Below are 14,064 nucleotides of genomic sequence, written 5' to 3'. Positions count from 1 at the left end.
TATCATAGAGCCTGTATGCCTTCGCTACTTGAGAATAGCCAACCATAACGTATTACTTTCCTTTTGCGTCAAACTTTTGCTTTGGCCTCTAATTTAAAGCGACTGCACACGAACAAAAAAACCTTTAAATGACTAACTTTTGGCTTCCTGCCATACCAAGCTTCATATGGAGTTTTGTTTGACAGGGTTTTAGTAGGAGCACGCAGCAGATACGCAGCTGTAGCAACAGCTTCTGCCCACAGATTTTGGTTCAGTTTCGCATGGACTAACATTGATCGGGACATCTCCACTACCGTGGCAACACCGTTTTGTTGCGGTGTATAAGCTACTGTTAACTGACGCAGAATGTCCTGATCCTGCAAATATGAATCGAAAGCTTTATTAAGATACTCTCGTCCGTTGTCACTTCGTAGAATTTTTATTTTTTCTCCTGTTTGACGTTCAACTTGCTGTTGAAATATTTTTAATTTCAAATGCTTCATCTTTAGTCTTCATAAAATAAACGAAAATATTCCTTGTTTTCTCGTCGATAAAGTTGACAAAGTATTCCGACCCACCTACTGGCCACAGACGTCTGAAATGAATTAGCTCCAATACATGTTCGGAACGTTTTTCAGTTGATTTTGGAAATGGCAAAACATGAATCTTACTTACCAAACATGTCCTGCAACTATTTTTTGTTGCTTGTTTAGAAATATTTATGCCATTAACAAGACCTTTTTTGAACATATCTCCCAAATCATTAAAATTTAGATGGTCATATCGATAGTGCCACAACATACCGTTGTTGTTTACTGCATAAATACACTCGTAAGATCCTTGACGCATAACAAATAAATCGTCTTTTTTGTATGCATTAATAACAATATAACCATGGCTATCCTTTATTTTCACTCCATCAGAATTGAATGTGGCAGTATATCCATTTGCAACCGCTTTGCTTATAGAAATAAAATTACATTGTAGTTCCGGAGCATATAAGACATTTTTTAGTTGAATTTCACAATTTGCTTCAATTTTCGCCATGCCTTTACCATTAGCAGTTATAAATTTATCGGCGGCGAGAAAAATTTTTTCATTACACTGCTCAAATGTTTCAAATAATTTTCTGTTGTTAGACATGTGAGATTTTGCCCCACTGTCAATATAACATACGTCTTGTTTAAACCCCTTTGCCGCTGAAATTAAAGCACATGTCCTTTGCTCAGCAGTTTTCTTATCTCGGCAGTCTTTCGCATAATGACCCTTACGACCACAATTGTAGCATTTTCCACTAATTGTTCTCTTTTCTTTTGTTTTCTTACTGTTCCAGCTACTTGTTTTTTTTATCAAAACGTGCTGCGTATGCTTGTTGTCCACTCACTTCGGTGTCTTGCTGTATATTTCTTCGGCGGTCACTTTCTTCAAGCAACTTCAATTTCAACACGTGAAATGATGGTAAATCATCACGAGTTTCCATAGCAATTATGAAGGGCTCATATAATTTCGGTAAACTTGACAAAAGTACAATCACAATTAATTCATATTGAAGTTCAATACCTTAATCAGCAAGTCTTTCAATTATATCTTGGAATTTATTTAAATACTGGATCATATCATCGTTGTCTTCCATTTTTAAATTCATCAGACGTTTGTAAAGCATGATCTTTTGAGTAGGTCCTTTGAGCTTGTGCACTTCTGCTAATTTGCTCCAAGCCTCTGCCGATGTTGTAAATTTTTTAATGTAATTCATCTGAGTAACCTTGATGCTCAAAACAATAGTTGCTAGCGCCTTTTCATCATTTGGTTTGTTCTGCATTCCAGTCAGGGTTACATTTCAATTGACCATTGGCATACTTCAAAATCCATTGTGGATCAAAACACTCTTCATGTGCAGATGCAAGGAATCATAGTTTTTTCATCTAGTTTTTCAATGTGCAAAAACGACGATGTCATCTTAATAGATTAATAGATTTTCCTTTAGATAATTCCTCAGATTATACATTAAGCCTTCAAAATTCTCGGGCACATAATCAATGTTAGATATAAGCAGAAGTAGCTATTCATTAAAAAAGAGGAGAACTGCTACCAAAAGATTGAACTGAGACATTTTGAATGTAAACCGTGGGGCATTTTGTAAAATGGTTAAAGGGACTTATTTATTGAAGAAACCATATATATCACATATATATAAATTATGATTTTTATTTGTATTTTTTAATACATTTATATTTATTTAATAATTAATTATTTTTGTATGTTATTACTACGATGAGTAATTGTATTGTATTTTTCATTCCTTAATCTAAGATCCTATGCTATGCTCCACTGCCGTAGCTCTGCTACCGCCTTGCTGACATTGGGAGAAGCCGCTCTGCTACCGCTGTGCTTATGTTGCTGCACTATATTTGGCTACTCAGGTGTCAAGAACTTGTGGGAAAGTTAAATGTGCTGAGTAGCACGCGCGTTTAGCGTTCAGTTATCTGACAAAAGTCAACACTGTGGGAATGATGAAATAAGTGTATTTCTTCACGATAACTCCTCCCCTTATAAGTTAAGGCCGTCCACGGCCCCAACGTTAGCGTTTTTTATTGCGAACTCCACAGATAATAGAATAATATAAATACAATAATAGAATAATATAAATACAAAGTGTGTTTGGTATTGGGTTTATAATGTTGGAAAGTAGTATTTCCAATATACATTACGCATTAAAATAACATTTGAAACTATTCCGGTGAAAAATGTCGCTAAAATCATCAAAATACCGAATATCGGGAGGTACCATTATTTGCGGACTATACGAAGACTTGGACCTGCACAGACAATTTTCTGTCTTAGACTGTAGTATGCATTGCGAACTTCAAATAACAAATTTGAAACAATTCCGATGAATAGTGTCGCTAAAATAATCAAAATATTGAACATCGGGAGGTACCGTAATATGGAGGCTATACGTAGACATGGACCTGCACAGATAATTTTCTGTCATAGGCTGTATTATCCATTACGAACTTTAAATACCAAATTTGACACAATTCCGGTGAATAATGTCGCTAAAATCATTGAAATACCGAATATCGGGAGGTACCATTATTTGCGGACTATACGAAGACTTGGACCTGCACAGACAATTTTCTGTCTTAGGCTGTAGCATGCATTACAAACTTCAGATACAAAATTTGAAACAATTCCGATAAATAATGTCGCTAAAACCACCAAAGTAATGAATACCGGGAGGTGCCGTTGTATGGAGGCTATACGTAGACATGGACCTGTACAGACAATTTCCTGTCTTAAGCTGTAGTATCCATAACGAATTTAAATACCAAATTTGAAAGAATTCCGGTGAATAATGTCGCCAAAACATCAAAATATCGTATATCGGGAGGTACCGTTAAATGGGAGTTATACAAAGGCTTGGACCTGCACATTCCATTTTCTGTCTTAAGCTGTAGTATATATTACGAACTTAAAATATCAAATTTGAAACAGTTCCAGCGGATAATGTCGCTCAAATAATCAAGATATAGAAAAAATATGGAGGTGCCGTTATATGGGGGCTTGACGAAGACAGAGACCTGCAGAGACAATTCTTTGTCTTAGGCTATAGTATTCATTGCGAACTTCAAATACCAAATTTGAAATAATTTCGGTGAATAATGTCGCCAACATCATCAAAATACCGAATACCGGGAGGTGCCGTTATATGGCGGCTATACGAAGATGTTGACCTGCATATACAATTTTCTGTCATAGGCTGTATTATCCATTACGGATTTTTTAATACCGTATTTGAAACAATTCCGGTGAATAATGTCGCTAAAATAGTCAAGAAACCGAAAGTATGGGAGTACCGTTATGTGGGGGCTATACGAATACGAAGACCTGCAGAGACAATTTTCTGTCTTAGGCTGTAGTATGTATTGCTAAATTCAAATACCAAATTTGAAACAATTCCGATGAATAATGTCGCTAAAATAATCAAAATATCGAATATTGGGAGGTACCGTCATATGGAGGCTATACGTAGACATGGACCTGCACAGATAATTTTCTGTCACAGGCTGTATTATCCATTACGAACTTTAAGTACCAAATTTGACACAATTCCGGTGAATAATGTCGCTAAAATCATCAAAATACCGAATATCGGGAGGTACCATTATTTGCGGACTATACGAAGACGAGGACCTGCACAGACAATTTTCAGTCTTAGGCTGTACTATGCATTACAAACTTCAGATACAACATTTGAAACAATTCCGGTGAATAATGTCGCTAAAACCATCAAAATAACGAATACAGGGAGGTGCCGTTATATGGAGGCTATACGATAATTTTCTGGCTTACCAAATTTGAAACCATTCCGGTAAATAATGTCGCTAAAATCATCAAAATACCGAATTTTCGGAGTTACCGCTATTTTTTTTGTCGTTCGTTCCCACGCCTCTCACTCCCACCCCTGCCGACCGAGGGGGCGACCTCCCCATACGTAGGGAGCGCGTACACACCAAAGACCGGGAATGGTGGGCTAGTGGTGCCAGCTACAGTCTAGTACATCAGCCGGCAAAGTAATAGGTAAAAATACACTAAAGAGAAAGGAATTAGAGCAAAACATATAACAAATATAACAAATATAAACAAATAACAGTGAAAATAATGTGTTAAACAAAGACTACTGTTCAAAGGCTGGTGTCCATTGTTTCCGCAGAGGGAATTGTAGACTAGGTGCCGTTAAAATGAACTTAAAGATTCTGACAACTAGTGCTCAAAGGCTGGGTCTACTGGTTCCGCAAAGGGAGATGTAGATCAGGTGCCGCAAAAATGAGCTTTTTAAAATAAAAAAAAAATAGGTAAGTGAACATATACAATCATATGTGGAGAATAGATCTTTTAATAGAGTTCAACGAATTACTTAAACAAATACTATTACATAGACTATTGTAAATTACACATAAGGATCTCAATGGGTTACTGATTGCGAAATTAGTTCCTGCGAGAGATAACTTTAAAGGTTCGAAATGACGAGTTCTACGAGAAGGAATATTATAAGTAACTTCCCCAGTTAAAAAATGAGAATCAATCAAACCGCGTGTTAATTTGATAATAAATAACGCTCTTAGCATAAACCGCCTCCTTTCAAGTGTTGGGAGATCAATTAACAGTAAACAATTTTCATAAGGTGGAAGTAATTCTGTCGGGTTCCAGTTAAGGCCCCGTAGAGAAAAAATCAGGAATTGAACTTGAACTGATTCGATTTTATCTGAGTAGCATTTATAAAAAGGACTCCACAGAATACATCCGTACTCTAATATTGGGCGAACTAAACTTACAAATAATCTTTTGGTGACATATGGATCATCGAACTCTTTAGACCAGCGTTTTATGAAACCTAGTAAAGACTTGGCTTTATTAACACATGAGTCAATATGTAAATGAAAACGTAGTTTAGGATCTAGAATAACACCGAGGTCAGTAAAGGAATCAACATTTTCTAATTTGTATGAACCTATAAAGTAGTTAGAATGTATTGGCTGAGATCGTGACAAGGAAAATGTTTTGCATTTCTTAAGATTAAGGGACATACCGTTGGCACTGCACCAGTTCACAAGGGAATGTAAATCGTACTGTAAGAAAGTCGAATCGTCAAGGGAATTTATATGCATGTAAAGCTTCACATCATCAGCATACATTAATATTTTAGAGAATCGAATGAGATCCGGGAGATCATTAAGATACAAAACAAAAAGTAAAGGGCCCAAATGACTACCCTGAGGTACGCTAGAAGAAACAACAATATTTTTTGAAAATGATTTTTTTGGTACGACCCTCCAAGTATGATGAAATCCAGCCTAACAGAGCTATCGCAAAACCCATAGTATCGAGTTTATATAGCAAAAGCTTATGCACTACGGTATCAAAGGCTTTACTGAAGTCTGTATAAATAGCGTCAGTTTGTTGTTTATTTATAAATCCGTTGTGAACATGGCACACAAATTCTAAAAGATTAGAAGTAGTAGATCTGCCTTTCATAAAACCATGCTGAAAAGGTGATAATATGCTATTTATAAAATGTGACATCCGACGTGAGACTAAGAGTTCGAAAAGTTTAGGAATGACACTTAACTTAGCAATACATCTATAGTTATCTATGAAACGTCTATTGCCTGATTTATGAAGTGGAATAACAAAACTCGATCTTCAGAAGCTTGGAAATTAACCTATTTTCAAGGAGTAATTAAATATCTTAGTCAATGGTAAGTATAATTCTCTAGCACAAGATTTTAAAATATAGGTTGGGACACCGTCAGGGCCAGGGGAAAATGAGGAGCGTAATGTCTTTAAACCATTTAAGACTTCGTCTTCGGCTAAGATAATGCAGGGAAAGTGATTCAATGAAGTGGTATGAATTTCGCAAGGGCCTCTAGATGTGCCCTGGGTATAGGATGACTGAAAAAAGTCAGCAAATAAATTTGCAATTTCAAGATTGTCTGAAGACTCTTTACTACCAAGTTTCATGCTGGAGGGAAATTTCTGAGCTCTCCTTTTAGGGTTTACAAATTTAAAGAAATTCTTAGGATTGTTTAATAAATTCTGCCGCATTCGGGCTAAATGCTGAGAATAACATTTGGAGTTTTCCAAATTATATCTATTTCTTGTCATGGAATATTTTGAATAATTTACGGCAGTGTTAGATTTTTTGAAATTTTTGAAAAGTCTATTTTCAATATTACGTAGACGTCTTAGTGTAGGTGTAAACCAAGCAGGGCCTTGGTCAACTAATGGTTTTGCCACTGGTACGGAGCTAGCTAGAGCTAAATTGAGCTGTTCATAAAATTTAGAAACACGTGAATCAATGTCGCCATTGATGCACCACATAGAACCTGATAAGAGAGGGCGTAGTAGGGGTATATTGGCCTTCGCAAAATTTAGCCTACTAGATAAAGTTTTAATAACAGTAATATTGGACAGAGTGTTCCTTAATTCAAGGTTTAAAAGGATCCTCAGGAATTACAAATGGAGGACTTCTACAAAGCGAAATATTTAGGGAAGATGAGAAAATTAAATCTAGGAGTCGTTCCTTACCATTGAGTATAAAATTTACTTGGTATAAACAAAGTTCATAAATCTTATCCCAAAAAGCGTCGAGTACAACTGGGTAAGTAGAGGGTACATAATCTAATTTATTATCACCCGAGACCCAAGAAACATTAGGAAGATTAAAATCACCCATGCAAATCAAAGTAGAGTTATCTGTTAGCAAAGAGGAAACTTTTCCAATAAGATCAGCGTGATTTAAGTAAGTTTCAAACCCTGAATTAGGTGTAATATAAGAGCAGGTTATATATATGGTATTACTAAAGACTATTAGCTTTGCACAAACAAATTCATTATTTGGGTCAACAAAAATATCGACAGCTTCCGAAGGAATCGACTGGTGGACTGCAATCAGAACCCCACCACCTTTTTTATTCAACCTGTCCTTTCTGAAAATTAGATAATTCTCGGGAAACATTTCTGTATCAAGAATATCAGGTTTGAGCCAAGTTTCAGTAAAAACAATTATTTTATGTTCACAGTATACACTTTTAAGAAAAACATTACTCAATTTAGTGTTAAGACCTCTTACATTCTGATATAGTATAGATATGACATCATTTAGTTTTTTGATACTGTTGGAATGTTCACAGATCTAGGGGTTTTTGTACGTTCTCTGAAAACAAATTCCTTTACTAAGGCACCATCAGGCCAAAACGAGTTACTGACAATAGTATTTACTATTTTATGAGGCACATTTATTTTAAAAGAGGAAATTTCACGTCGTTGAGAGGAACTAAATTTGAATACATTTATATCGTTGTCTGACAGATCGGTTATTTTAGATTTCACATAGTTACGAATAGCATCAGTTGAAGTATTTGGGTGCAGCCTAGATAAAAATACAGGCGCAACAACAATTAACTGATTAGAAAGCGGTTGATTAAAGTCTTCATTTAGATCAACTGTAGGGTTTAAATGTGTATCATTTACTACGATAGTAGGTGGGTTGGGAGTATTTTTTACAAATGACGTTGATGAGGTTTTTTTCCCTTCAGTGCAAGAACTAACGTTCGGTGCAGGAACAGCCGGATGTGAGTCACTGCTACATTGAGTATAGTTCTCAGAAGGGGGGTTAACCTCAGTAGGAGAATTTAAACTTATTAAGTTATCAGGGTCTGAATTAGTGGAACCAAGAGTACTAACAACGCTAGCGGACTTTTTCCTTTTAGGAGAAACATCTAAAAATTCAAAAGTATTAACCATTTTTTCAATTCTATCGAAATTTTGTGATGCAGAGTTAAAACTTTTTTTAAGGTTTAGAATTTCAGCTTTAGTGTCCTTAAAAAGACGATGGAAATTTATCTCTAAATCCCTACAATCCAGACAAGACCAGCGGAGTCCTTTAGATTTATCAGTGATAAAGTCGAATTGTCTGCCATTAAAATCAGCGCATTTCAAATGCATATATTTATCACATAAATAACATGTGATAAGACGTTCAGTAACGTTTTTAATATTGCAATCCTTATAAGAGCAAGCCATTATCAACAGTTACAAATAGAAATGTTATTAGCTTTAGGTGTAAACGACAGAGTTTAAAGTAGAACTGTGTGAACGGTATTGTTTTTTGTAATTAAATAAGCGCCTGAAAGTATGCTCAGGAAGAACGAAATTTAGTAGGACGTAACACAAGACGAGTAAAGCACAAACGCCAAAGTAAAACAAAAACAAAGCTTCGAAGAACAAAGCAAACAAAAATGAAAATAAACTGTGTGGATGAATAACGCAAATATTAGAAAACACTTTAAAACACAAGTTTAATCAAAAACTTCACTTTCTTCAAATATTTTTTTATATATTTAATAAAATTAACACTAAAACACACAAAAAAAATCACAATTAAACGGGTAAATTTATTTTTTATAAATTTAGTTTTGGATACGACACAAAAACACTTGTAATCGAAACAGAGTTGCCAGAAAAAGAAATTGGCAAATACCATATGAGGGCTATACCAAGAAGTGGACCTGTAAAGACAATTTTCTGTCTGCTGTAGTATCGATTACGAACTTCAAGTACCAAATTTGAAACACTTCCGGTGAATAATGTCGCTAACATCATCAAAATACCGAATATCGTATGGTGCCGTTAAATGGAGGCTATACGAAGTCGTTGACCTGCACAGACAATTTTCTCTCATAGGCTGTAGTATGCACTACGAATTTCAAATACTAAATTTGAAGCAATTCCGGTGAATAATATCGCTAAAGCCATCAAAATAACGAATACCGGAAGGGTCGTTATATGGAGGCTATACGTAGACATGGACCTGCATAGACAATTTTCTGGCTTAGGCTGTAGTATCTACGATGAACTTCAAATACCAAATTTGAAACCATTCCGGTAAATAATGTCGCTAAAATCATCAAAATACCGAATATACGGAGGTACCATTATATGGGGGCTATACAAAGACTTGGACCTGCACAGACAATTTCCTGTCATAGACTGTAGTATGAATTACGAACTTCAAATACCAAATTTAAAACAACTCCACTGAATAATGTCGCTAAAATCATCTAAATATCCAATATTGGGGTACCGTCGAAGGCAGTTTTATTTACTGCGAACTTCACATACCAAATTTGAAACAATTGCGGTTAATAATGTCGCTACATCATCAAAGTAACGAATATCGTGTGATGCCTTTATATGGGAGCTATACGAAGACGTTGACCTGTACTGACAATTTTATGTCATAGGCTGTAGGTTGCATTACGAATTTCAAATACAAAATTTTAAGCAATTCCGGTGAATAATGTTACTAAAGCCATTAAAATAACGAATACCGAAAGGTGCCGTTATATGGGAAAGAAGACTTGAGCCTGCACAGATAATTTTCTGTCTTAGACAGTAGTATGCATTACGAACTTTAAATACCAACTTTGAAACAATTCCGGTGAATAATGTCGCCAAAATAATCAAAATATCGAATAGTGGCAAATACCGTCATATGAGGGCTATACGAGGAAGACGACCTGTAAAGACAATTTTCTGTCTGCTGTAGTATCGATTACGAACTTCAAGTACCATATATCGGATAGTGCCGTTATAACGGGGCTAGACGTAAGCATGGACCTGCATAGACAATTTTCTGTCGTAGGCAGTAGTATCCATTGCGAACTTCAAATAACAAATTTGAAACAATTCCAGTGAATTGTGTCGCTAAAATCATCAAAATTCCGATTTTCGGGAGGTACCGTTATATGGGTTATATACGAAGACGTGAACCTACACAAACAATTTTCTGTCGTAGGTAGTAGTATTCATTGCGAATTTCAAATACCAAATTTGATACAATTCCGGTGAATATTGTAGCTAACATCATCAAAATACCGAATATCGTATGGTGTTGTTATATGGGGGTTATACGAATTTGTTGACCTGCACAGACAATTTTCTGTTATAGGCTGTAGTATGTACTACGAATTTCAAAAACTAAATTTGAAGCAATTCCGGTGAATAATGTCGCTAAAGCTATACGACGTCGTGAACCTGCACAGACAATTTTCTGTCTTAGCCTGTAGCATCTACTGCGAACATCAAATACTAAATTTGAAAACATTCCAGAAAGGAATGTCGCTATTATCATCAAAATACCGAATATCGGTGGGTACCGTTATATGGGAACTATACGAAGACGTGGACCAGCACAGACAATTTCCTGTCATATTCTGTAGTATGAATTAAGAAACTTCAAATACCAAATTTGAAAAAAACTTTACTGAATAATGTCGCTAAAATCATCAAAATATCCAATATCGGGGGTACCATCGAAGGCAGTAGTATTTATTGCGAACTTCAAATACCAAATTTGAAACAATTCCGGTTAATAATGTCGCTACATCATCAAAGTAACGAATATCGTGTGATGCCTTTATATGGGAGCTATACGAAGACGTTGACCTGTACTGACAATTTTATGTCATAGGCTGTAGTATTCATTGCGAATTTCAAATACCAAATTTGAAACAATTCCGGTGAATAATGTCGCTAACATCATCAAAATACCGAATATAGGGGGGTACCGTTATATGGGAACTACACGAAGACGTGGACCTGCCCAAACAATAACCTGAAATAGACTGTATTATGAATTACGAACTTGAAATACCAAATTTGAAACAACTCCGCTGAATAATGTCGCTAAAATCATCAAAATATCCAATACCGAGGGTACCGTCGAAGGCAGTAGTATTAATGGCAAACTTCAAATATACATTTGAAACAATTCCAATAAATAATGTCGCTACGTCTTCAAAATACATAATATCGTGTGGCGCCATTATATGGGAGCTATACGAAGACATTGACCTGTACAGACAATTTTCTGTCGTAGGCTGTAGTATGCATAACGAATTTCAAATACCAAATTTTAAGCAATTCCGGTGAATAATGTCGATAAAACCAGTAAAATAACGCATACCTAAAGGTGCTGTTATATGGGAACTTTAAGAAGACTTGGGCCTGCGCAGATGATTTTCTGTCTTAGGCTGTAAATACGAAATTTGCAACAATTCCGCTAACATCATCAAAATACCGAATATCGTTTGGTGCCGTTATATGGGAACTATAAGAAGACTTGGGCCTGCACAGAGGATTTTCTGTCTTAGGCTGTAGTATGCACTACGTATTTAAAATACCAAATTTGAAACCATTCCGGTAAATAATGTCGCTAAAATCATCAGATAACGAATATGGGAGCTATACGAAGACATTGACCTGTACACACAATTTTCTGTCATAGGCTGTGGGTTGCATTACGAATTTCAAATACCAAATTTTAAGCAATTCCGGTGAATAATGTCGCTAAAGCCATTGAAATAACGAATACCGAAAGGTGCCGTTATATGGGAACTATAAGAAGACTTGGGCCTGCACAGATGATTTTCTGTCTTAGGCTGTAGTATGCATTACGAACTTTAAATACCAACCTTGAAACAATTCCGGTGAATAATGTCGCCAAAATAATCAAAATATCTAATATTGGCAAATACCGCCATATGATGGCTATACGAAGAAGTGGACCCGTAAAGACAATTTTCTATCTGCTGTAGTATTGATTACGAACTTCAAGCACCAAATATCGGATAGTGCCGTTATATGGGGGCTAGACGAGGTCGTGGACCTGCAAATAAATTTTCTGTCGTAGGCTGTAGTATGCATTACGAAAATTATCAAAATACCGAACATCGAGAGGTACCTTTAGATGGGAACTATAAGAAGGCTTGGGCCTGCACAGTTGATCTTCTGTATTAGGCTGTAGCATCCACTACGAACTTCAAATACCAAATTTAAAAAATTCCGTTGAATAATGTCACTAAAATCATCAAAATATCGAATATCGGGAGGTACCGTCATATGGGAGCTATACGAAGACTTGGACCTGCAAAGACAATTTTCTGTCTTAGGATGTAATATCGATTATGAACTTTAAGTACCAAATATCGGTAGGCGAAGACGTGGACTTGAATAGACAATTCTCTGTCGTAGGGCGTATTATCCATTACGAACTTCAAATACCACATATGAAATAATTCCGGTAAATAATGTCGCTAAAATCATCAAAATACCGAATATCGGGAGGTACCGTTATACAATTTCCTGTCATAGACTGAAGTATCCATTACGAACTTCAAATACCAAATTTGAAACAACTCCAGTGAATAATGGTACTAAAATCATCAAATCGTATCGAATATCGGGAGGTACCGTTATATGGCGGCTATACGAAGACGTGGACCTGCAAAGCCAATTTTCTGTCGTAGGCTGTTGTATCCATTACGAAATTCAAATACCAAATTTGAAACTACTCCAGTGAATAATGTTGCTAAAATCATCAAAATATCGAATATCGGGAGGTACCATTATTTGCGGACTATACTAAAACTTGGACTTGCAAAGACAATTTTTTCATATTCTGTAGTATCCATTATGAGTCTCAAATACTAAACTTGAAACCATCCACGTATGTAATTTCACTTAAATCATCATAATACCGAATATCGGGTTGTGCCGTTATATGGGGCTATACGAAGACGTTGACATGCACATACAATTTTCTATGTTAAGCTGTAGTATCTGTTACGAACTTCAAATATCAAATTTGAAACAATTCCGGTAAGTAATGTCGCTAAAATCATCAAAATATCGAATATTGGCAAATACCGTCATATGATGGCTATACGAAGAAGTGGACCTGTAAAGACAATTTTCTGTCTGCTGCAGTATCGATTACGAACTTCAAGTACCAAAAATCGGATGGTGTCGTTATATAGGGGCTATACGAAGACATTGACCTGCATAATCCGGTGAATAATGTCGCTAAAACCATCAAAATAACGAATATTGTAATTCTGTAATTCTCTGTCTGCCGTAGTATCGATTACGAACTTCAAGTACCAAATATCGGATGGTGCCTTTATATGGGGGCTAGGCGAAGGTGTGGACCTGCATACAATTTTTTGTCGTAGGCTACAGTATCCATTACAAACTTCAAGTACTAAATTTCAAACAATTACGACGAATAATGTCACTAAAATCATCAAAATACCGAATATCGGGAGGTACATTATTTGCGGAGTAAACTTAAACGTGCACTGACAACTTTCTGGCATATTCTGTAGTATCCATTACGTATTTCAAATACTAAACTTGAAACAATTCCGGTGAATAATATCGCTAAAATCATCAAAATACCGAAAAAAGGTAGGTACCATAATATGTTGGCTATACCAAAACGTGGACCTACATGGCCCATTTTAAATTCCAAAAAGACCTGCAACATAATTTATATTTGAGTTAAATGTTATCAACCTAATTCATTTCGCTCGGAAGGTAGAGTTATTTCCACTGACGGACGGGCATCGCTAAGTCGACATAGAATTTTATGCTGATCAAGAATATGTATACTTTATGGGGTCTATGAATATTTCGAGGTGTTACAAACGGAATATCAAACTTAATATACCCTCCATACTA

The sequence above is a fragment of the Musca domestica genome, unplaced genomic scaffold (genome assembly GCF_030504385.1).
Source record: "Musca domestica strain aabys unplaced genomic scaffold, Musca_domestica.polishedcontigs.V.1.1 30, whole genome shotgun sequence".
NCBI classification, from domain to species: Eukaryota; Metazoa; Arthropoda; class Insecta; order Diptera; family Muscidae; genus Musca; species Musca domestica.
The sequence above is the reverse complement of the archived record's forward strand: the minus strand, read 5'-3'. Positions refer to the sequence as shown.